The following is a 10053-nucleotide window of genomic DNA, read 5'->3' on the forward strand; positions in this document are numbered from 1 at the left end:
CACATGAATATTCATAGCTGCATTATTCATAACAGCTACAAAGGAGAAAGACCCCAAGTGTCCATCAACTGATGAATGGATAAACAAAATGTAATACACACACACACACACACACACACACACACACACACACACACACACTAGAATATTAATGGAGATGGATGAACCTTGAAAGTATGCTGTGTGAAAGAAGTCAGACATAAAGCACACATATGCATGATTCAATTTACATAAAGGGTCCAGAACAGGCAAATCCACAGAGACAGGAAGGAGATCAGTAGTTGCCAGGGGCTCTGGGAGGGAAATGGGGAATGACTGCTAATGGGTTTCTTTCTGGGGTCATGAACATGCTGTGGAATGTGTACTGAGGTACAGCTTTGTGAATATACGAAAAACACTGAATTGCACATGTTGAAAAGGTAAACTTTTGGTATGTGAATTACATCTCAATTAACCTGTTATTTAAAAAAAAGAAAGGAAGAAAAAGAGGAAGAGAAATAAAGAGAACTGTACAGAAACCAATCTGTGATGGTTTAGGTCACGCCATCCCTGACAGCTCCAATGCCACCGGCTCTTTGCCTTAATGAGCTTGTGTTTAGTTGTGCTTTTCTTTTCTTTCTTTCTTTTTTTTTAAATTTTGAGGCTTCAATTCAAGTCATCTAGCCAAACAGGTTCTCAAACATGTGTTTCCAACATATCTGAGTCCATGGCCAAATGATTCCCATTCAGATAGGAAATCATAACCAAATTCATTTTTGTCAGAGATTAACAGACAGGAAACCTCTAGAGACCCACATACTTCCCTTTTCAAGCATGGTGACATACGTATAATTATTAAATTGCTGATAGGCCCCGTTTAGTGCCAGGTTAATATTCTGAAAATAATAGAAAAGGTAGAGTGAATAACAAATGGAATGAAACACACAGCGACATTCAAATGTCCCCGAGGAAGCCCTTTCTATTGCCATATGAAGAGTATATGACAAAAGGAGCAGTACCTGTGGGTGTGCCATGACTTGGGGTAGCTGGCCAGCATCCCTCTTTTGAATTGCTCAGAATGCTGTATGGCATTTACTTCAGCAATTGTCACCACACCCTTGTGGGCGGCCAGCACTGTGCCAACAGCACAGTACAACCCCAGGTCAGCCAGCCAAGGGACACGCAGTTATGACGTGAGATGTAGAGCACAGGTAGGTGTGAGGTCTGGCTGGTCCATCTAATGACGCCTCAGCACAGAGGACCCAAAGGGCATCTTCTTGGACCAATAACGTCTCTAACAAATGATGGATTTGAGATCTCATTATTCTGGATTTTCCAAGTGTGTCTGCCATATCCTAAACAGATGGTCTGTGTCACACACTATGATTGTTTTTGATGGTAACAGGAATCATATGGCTAACACTTTCTAAAAAAAAAAACCCCACTGGATTAGAGATTGAAAATTGGACCTTGCTATTTTTTCACTTGATTTCCTGTTTTATTTCCAGAAATGCATAGGAATATTGAAAACCTATATAAAGAGTATTTTTGAAATGGATTAATAGCTACATTTGTTATATGGGATACAATTTGAGAATTTTTGAAGGATCTATAAGATAAGAGATGCTTCTTTTAGACTGCAAAAATGGAAAGGCCAAGAACATAGTCAGTTTCCCTTCTGTGACATTTTGGGCCTCAGTTTCCTCATTTGTAAAATAAACGTCTTGACTAACCTCTTGGGTCCCATGTAGCTATGTGGGCAGGGACAGCTGTGTGGGGACAGCATCCATCTTATTTACCAGCATATCCCCCATGCCTGGCACAAGGCTTGGAAAATAGGATGCGTTCAAAATGTTTCTATTGATTTCAGAGAGAGGAAGGGAGGAGGGAAGAGAGATAGAAACATCAATGATGAGAGAGAAGCACTGATCAGCTGCCTCTCCCATGTCCCACACTGGGGATTGAGCCATGACCTCCTGGTTCATGGGTCCACCCTCAACCGCTGAGCCACACAGGCCGGGCTCAAAAATATATTTTTAAGAAATAATGTCCACAGTATTTTGTTTTATAAGATGTTCTTTGATATCTCTTTGATTCACTAGAGTTGAAGTTAAATGTATCCTAACACCCCCTCCCAGGAATATATCTGGGATTGGTAATGTGTTCTTATTTTTTTCAGATTTCCTTCATTCCCAATGTACTCTGACTGATCATTCACAAAAGGATATTAGGCTTTGAAGATTTCCAAACACCTCTGGGGAGGGAATTTGTACAAGTGTTCACATGGTTTCTATTTTAAACAGTTATTTATATCTGCAGTACTTTTGACATTTAACAATTAACATCATATTTATGTTACATCAACGCTTACTTCATTGTTTTCCCTTTAAAAGTTCTTTTAAAAAAAATGTGAACATCTTCTCTGGGTTTATCTCCCTCATCTCCATTAGTTACCAGTGCTGACTCCAGCCTTTTTATTGCCACAGTCCTACGGGAAACTTAGAGGGGTGACCTATTTGTCCTTGATTTTTGCTTCCCAAGATGCACAGCCAAAGAACAGGAACTCCTTATGGAATGCATACATTTTTAGGGCATCTGTCTCTGTCTTTAACTCGACAAAAATGAAAAAATAAAGTTACGTGTTTCCTTCACACATTTAGAAGCCAGAAATAGATTTAGACGTACGTTTTTCAATCCATGTGACAACCTATTAAGGAGAATGAAACAGACTGCTGGGGCCCAGCTGGCGTGGCTCAGTGGTTGAGCATCGACCTATGAACCAGGAGGTCACGGTTCCATTCCTGGTCAGGGCACATGCCCGGGTTGCGGGCTCAATCCTCAGTGTGGGGCGTGCAGGAGGCAGCCGATCCATGATTCTCTGTCATCACTGATGTTTCTCTCTCTCTCTCCCTCCCCTTCCTCTCTGACATCAATAAAAATAAAAGAAGAAGAAACAGCCCGCCAGGACGGGGTCACTGCCACCTGCCCTGGCGCCCCTCTCCCAGCTGGGACCCTGCTGCCACGGCCTCCCCGGGAGCCCACCAGCTGCTCCCCGGGCAGCTGCAACGCCTCGTGTTCCTGGTTGTCATTAAAGTCCTAGTGTCACTGCCTGACTTCAGTCTGGCTCCTCTGACACCACTGGATTCCTGCACATTATTTACTCCATGTTAGACTCTTGACCCTTCGCTAACTGGAAGGGCTTGGAGAAGAGGCTGGGCCCAGCAGATCCAGCTGCGAGGCACGCTGGGCAGATTCAGACTCCTCTTACAGCAGACATCAGGAGAAGTGGCCTAGGTGCCCAGAGAGATGGGACCGACCCGGGAGGCCTGTCAGTCCCTACTCCCCACCCTTCAGGGAAGGAGACCTCCAACACTTCTGAGACCACAGAGCCCAACAGCATAGCACGAGTTCCACCAGCGTGGGCTACATGCAGGGCGAGCACAGTAGGTTTACAGTTGTGAATACGTGAAACACAGTTTATCCTTGTATTATTCTTATATTATTATTATTATTATTGTAATATGTTTTTATTGATTTCAGAGAGGAAGGGAGAAGGAGAGAGAGATAGAAACATCAATGATGAGAGAGAATCATTGATCGGCTGCCTCCTGCACGCCCCACACTGGGGCTCAAGCCTGAAACCATGGCATATGCCCTGACTGGGAATTGAACCTTGACCTTCTGGTCAGAGGTCGATACTCAACCACTGAGCCACACTGAGCCAAACGCTAGGGCTGTATTATTTTCCATAGGAACAACTGTAAACCTACTTTTGCCCCACCCTGTAAGTATATAATGCACATTTTTCTTTGAAAAATAGAACATCAATTCCATAAAGCCTGTTACCTCCGCCTGATATCACATAGAATACTGAGTGAAGAGCATCCCCGTGCCTGAGCCGGCTGATCAGAATCTCTCACAGAAGTATGGGACTGAGACAGAAAGGCTCACCTGGTCTGCCCTCATTTCCCCGACAGAAAGCTGTACTGGGCTGTGGATCAGCAGTGTTGGGGGCTGTGTGCCCCGAGGCAGTGCAAACATCTGCAAAAGACAGAGGGGGAAACAATAAATCTACAGAGAGAAGAGCATGCTTCCTGGCTTCCTACAGGCTTCCCGGCTCTTGGTTCTGGTCCCTCAGGAGACTGGGCTGCCTCCACCCTTGGCCTGAAGTTCATTTTTCTTATATGCAATGAAAAGTCTTTCCTAAGACATTGACTTCACATAACAAAGCACAACTGTAATCCTTTCGTCAAGTTCAATTGTCCAAACTCTCAAGAATCTGAACTACAAATGAGAACCCAGGAGTCATCATATGACATCCGCGATAGAAGGTTTGTTTCTGACCCAGGATGATGCAGAGCCTCCCTCCTAGCTGCGCCTGACCCTGCCAACTACCCCTTCCGGGGGGAAAAAAAAAAAAGCAATGCACCAAATATCCACTGGGCAGCGGCTATATGCTCTGTACCAGGTCAAACGCTCAAGGCTGGAAAGCCATCAGGAACACGTCCCCTGCCTCCCGGGGGCTTTCAGTGTAGGGGGGAAGTTGGGGAAGTAGAATGGACCATATTCCCCGATGTAGCTGGTGAAAGAATCCAGTCTTCCTCAGCATCACTCCCAATGAGAACCTCAGTGCTGACTACAAAATGATAACACTCCTTGGCACATCTTATTGGTTTAATGTTTCAAGAGGCCAAGCATGATGGTCAACTACACAAATCTCAAGAATTTTAAAGGTCTGACTGACTTAAATTCTTTCAAAGATGTTGGGTGAGAAAGAAACAGTGTCTTCCAAGACACTTACATACCCAACCAGGCGACTTGCACACAATTTAACTGCCCTCCTCTGGTTGTGTGGATCAGGTCACACAATTTTGATATGACTACGCTGAGCCAGGCTGTCTACACGGAGAATATGGCAAAGTCCTTTTTGTCAGGGAAACAAGCCTTATTGAGGCAGTCAAAGGTCAGTTATAATACCAAGTTGATTTTATAAGGTTAGTGCACGGAAATCTGTATATTAATATTTTTGCTACTTTTATATTGATTATGCACCAAAGATCATATATTGTGCTTTTAAGAAACTTGGTATTTGGAATAGGACTTATAAAAGTAACTTTATCTGAATATAAATTAACACATTTATTTTAGAATGTTTGGATAATATAGACCAATAGTGTATGACCTAATTCACAAAAACATTTTATTGCTATAGTCATAATTTTCATTTTTAGAATTAATTTCTTAGATCTGTACTTGCCCTATTGACAGGAAGTCTAATATAGATTCTCCCCGAATTGTCTGAAGACCCCTGGGTCTCAGTCCAAAGGGGACAGAGTGAGCTGTGTTTCCAGTGCCAGGTCTAGAGGAACTGACCTAGAGAGAAAAGGTCTAGACCCGTGGTCGGCAAACTGCGGCTCGCGAGCCACATGTGGCTCTTTGGCCCCTTGAGTGTGGCTCCTCCTAAGCCTTAGGAGGACCCTAATTAAGTTAATAACAATGTACCTACCTATATAGTTTAAGTTTAAAAAAATTTGGCTCTCAAAAGAAATTTCAATCGTTGTACTGTTGATATTTGGCTCTGTTGACTAATGAGTTTGCCGACCACTGATCTAGACTCTTTCACTGGGCACAGCCCATGCTGTGGTAGTGCCCTTCTTGGTTCTGGCCCCTGCCCTGGGGGGTGGAGGGTGGGGAAGGGCTGACCTGGGGTCTGCAATTAGAGCTCTCTCCAAGTCCCTCACATACTCAACGATAGTCACCATTTCCCCCGAAGGCACAGCACTGGGCCAAGGTGGCTGGGACCCCAAGAGCTTCCAGCTTAGCTGTGTGCCGTGCTTCCTCCAAGAACGTCTAGGCTCTTACGTTCCTGCCAGAACACCAACCCATTCCGAAAGGTAATTTCATTTTAGGGCTTCATTGCTGTTCTCGGATGATGGGCTTCGGTCAGGCTACCCTCATAATCTCAAACACAGCAGGGATACTGCTTGTCCCTGCCTTTACAGATGGTCAGAGTGCCATACTCACAATACCCAACCACTTCATCAGGGATCCGTTTTGTGGTCACTGTAATATGTGGTCATTGTGGTCACTGTAGACTATGTTGAATATTACAAATAGAAAAATTTAAATTATCCATAATCCCAACCACAGATGTTGGGTGGAAGGATTCTTGTCCTAACTTACCTCCCTGAACCCCTCTTGCACTGCTCTCCCGTACTCACCCTTGACACAACAACTTGGACAAGCAGCTGCTCTCCGAACAAACCCTCCTTTCTCTGTCCACTGTGCTTCCTTCTCCTGGAATGCTTTCCTCACTCTATTTGCCTGTTGCTTTTTCCCTCCACGGCCCAGATTACATGTACTTCTCTCTTACAGGTGAAGTTCTGAATGCATCCTTCGCTCCAAAGGGTGAAGCTCCACCCACTCTGACCACAAGCTGTAGCTCTCTAAAAGCACTTCTGTTATTATGTCCTTGTATTGTTCATATTTTTGTAGTCGTCTCAAGCCCCGACTAACCCGCAGGCTTGAAAGTAATTCTTACTTGAAAGTATGAATTTTGTTTTACTCAACTTCTCATCCTCCATGCTAACTGGTGCAATGCCTTCCTTGCAAATAATACGTACCCAGTAAATATTTGTTGAAAAATATATGTATGCACCAGCAATAGAAAGATGATGTATCAATTTAGTTAGCCCAGTCACATTCTTTAAAATCAAAATAATGAGTATCAGTGCCTATTACATGTAAGATACCAGGTATTTATTTCAAACTTTTCTTAAATTTATTTGGAAAAAGTTCAGATATAAAATATTATAAATCATATAATACCCATACACCCACTATCCATATTAAGAAAGAAAACACTGCCAATATAATTAAAGCCCCATGAAGCCCTTCCTGAACATATCTCTTTCCCTCGCCACCATTGTGAGTCAAATCCTGAACTTGGGAATGACTCTTTCCAAGTATTTATTTTATATTGAAACCATATGACACATGCATTTATACTTTGTGTTTCCTGAATTATTTTAAAAATTCAATTCTGCTAAGGGAAATAAATATATAAGGAGAAAAAATGAAATTACGAATCAAAGAAAATAGAAACAGGCAAAATCCATACGACATGTTAATAAGAATAAGTAAGTTGCCCGGCCAGTGTGGCTCAGTGGTTGAGCATCAACCTATGAACCAGGAGGTCACAGTTCAATTTCTGATCAGAGCACATGCCTGGTTGCAGGCTGATCCCCAGTGTGGGGCGTGCAGGAGGCAGCTGATCAATGATTCTCTGTTATCATTGACGTTCCTATCTCTCTTTCCCTTTCCCTTCCTCTCTGAAATCAATAAAAATAGATTAAAAAAAGAGAATAAGTTGATAACCACTGAGATATGTTAGCCATAGATAAAGTAAGTAGAGCAATGAACATAATTAGAAAGAGATGGGAAGAGCAAGAGACACCTAGTAGTCATGATACACTAAATATGTATGAGGCTGTGAATCATCAAATATTCATGACACACCAAAGATACCTGAGAATTATAGGCATTCACTAATTATGAGGTCTTAATTGGGCCAAATATTGGGTCCTCACATCCTCTGCACAAGGAATGCCAAAGAAAACCCATAGGTGTTCATGGGGCTAATTGGTAAGTAATGCACTTTCTCGAAAGCCTATAGAGTAACTATGTTTTGACCCTAGGCACCTTCTACATGTTGGGCCACTTTGCTTAAATATCCATTCTGGTCCTTGCAAGCAAACCCTTATCAAGGAAGAGAGACAGGACTGAGGACTCAGGCAGTGCCATCTTTCATCCTGCGTACACCACGTCTTACAGGTGTTAACCTAGCCCGTCTCTTTCACCTTGCTTCTTGCCGTGTGTTTTCAATTGAGTTAATAAACCATGTGATTTAAGCACATCGTTTTGGTCTGTAAGCTTTTCTGTGATCTCTTGGATAGCCTGCCTGTTATTATACTTACAGGCTTCTGTTGCAGCAAGGTAATTTCCCATACAACAACAGTACTTGCAAGTTTTCAACCTGGATAAAAATTGCATCATATTTTACATATTCATCTGCAACATGTTTTTTTGCATCATATTTATAAGATTCTTCCATGAAAGGTATGTAGATCATTTTTTAAAATATATTTTTATTGATTTCAGACAGGAAGGGAGAGGGAGAGAGAGATAGAAACATCAATGATGAGACAGAATCCTTGATTGGCTGCTTCCTGCACGCCCCCCACTGGGGATTGAGTCTGCAGCAGGGCATGTGCCCTGACTGGGAATCGAACCTTGGTCGATGCTCAACCACTGAGCCACACCAGCTGGGCTAGATCTTTTTAATTTATTTCCATGGCTATATCCATTGTATAAATTGATCACAAATTGCTTATGAATTCTTCTCTTGATCTAATGTAGGCTGTTTCCAATTTTTTACCATTGTAATCAGTGCTGCTGTAAATATTATCTCCTTGGTCACATGTAAGAGAGTTGCTCTGAGGATAACTAGAAGTACACTTTCAGGGTCCAAGGGTATGCACATCTTTCACTTGACTAAATCTTGCCAAGAGTACATGAGTTCTGGAGAACCAAGATGGTAGCATAGGTAAATGCCTGTACTCACCATCTCCCACAACCACATCAAAATTACAACTAAAATACAGAACAACCATCATCCAGAACCACTGGAAAGCTAGCTGAATGGAAGTCCTACAATTAGAGAAGTAAAGAAGAAAGCACACTGAGACTGGTAGGAGGTGGGGAGGTGCAGGACAGGCTGGTCCAGCACCCACGTGGGCTGCTTTTTTAATTAGGAGGGAGATCACCTCTGTGGAGGCCTCCTGGAGGAGCAAGGTGTCCCAGCCCCACACCAGACCCCTAGTCAAGGGTCCCAGAGCTGGGGAAAGAAGTCCCTACGGACAGTAAGAACTACAGGCTGTAAAAACCAGTGTGGATTGGGGCTGAGTGACACACAGGCTGCTGGAGACCCAGCTGCTCCTCTTAAAAGGCCAGCATCACTGCCCTGGCTGGTTTGGCTCACTGGATAGAGCATCGGCCTGGGGACTGAAAGGTCCCAGGTTCAATTCCGGTCAAGGGCATATACCTTCGTTGCGGGCACATCCCCAGTAGGGGGTGTGCAGGAGGCAGCTGATCGATGCTTCTCTCTCATCGATGTTTCTAACTCTCTATCCCTCTCCCTTCCTCTCTGTAAAAAATCAATAAAATATATTTAAAGAAACAAAAAGGCCAGCATCACAAACTGAACTTACAAGCTTCCGCTTCCTCTGAGCTCCAGGTGAGGCTCTGGGGGACCCAGACATATACAAGGAGAAACTGGACTATCTGGCATCAGGGCAGGAACTCGCGGGCGCTTTCTTCCAGCAGTCATTGTTCCTGAGCTGGGACCTCCCCGGCAGGGCTGACTGGCAGCCATTTCTGTTTGCTCCGCCTGGTGATTCCCTGAGACCCCACCCCACCCAATTTACAACCCCACCCAAGCTGTGGGCAATTGCTTTTGCATATGAATGGCCTGCCCTTTCTCAGGCTAAAAACCTGTAAAACAAGCTGCAGCTGGGTCAGGGAGCCGAAAATCTATCAAAAGGCCCAAGATGCAGCATGAGCACCAGCCTGCCTTGCTTCACAGCTGGGCCTCATCTGGGCACTTCCAAATCTGATACAGAGGAGGAATCTGCAGATCTCTCTGTAGCTCCTGCTGGGTGGCCCCAGGCAGTGGCTGACTTTGCACCTCCCTGGAGACCCAAGAGCCAGTGTACCCAGTGGTCAGTGTTGGACCATACCAGATTACAACTCTACACATCCACAAGCAACACACTCAAGGGGCAGTCTCAGTGAGCACCAAAGCCCCACTGAAGCAAGTCCTGTTCCATAAGGGTGTCTCCTGCACAGCAGCTCTCCCACTATAGTCACAGCTGGTCCTCACAGCCAATTGGCCTGGAGGTCAATTCTTCCCAGTGATACCAACAGCAATCAAGTCTCAACTACAACAAGACTGTGCTCACAGCCCACAAAGGAGTGCACCTAGAGCTCCCAGCTCAGGTGACTGGGGAGGCTGAG

General features: G+C 44.1%; 1 long non-coding RNA gene across 1 annotated transcript in view; it reads right to left on the minus strand.

The window, feature by feature from the left end:
• Positions 1 to 1004: 1004 nt before the first annotated feature.
• LOC106727169 overlaps positions 1005 to 10053 on the minus strand; it is a 20586-nt gene continuing 11537 nt past the window's right edge. The window contains exons 2-3 of the long non-coding RNA XR_001363329.1: positions 3931 to 4020; positions 1005 to 1405 (exon numbers count right to left, since the gene is read on the minus strand). This is a non-coding gene — a long non-coding RNA (uncharacterized LOC106727169). The remainder of the gene's footprint in view (positions 1406 to 3930; positions 4021 to 10053) is intronic.

Source organism: Myotis brandtii, unplaced genomic scaffold (assembly GCF_000412655.1).
Source record: "Myotis brandtii unplaced genomic scaffold, ASM41265v1 scaffold381, whole genome shotgun sequence".
NCBI classification, from domain to species: Eukaryota; Metazoa; Chordata; class Mammalia; order Chiroptera; family Vespertilionidae; genus Myotis; species Myotis brandtii.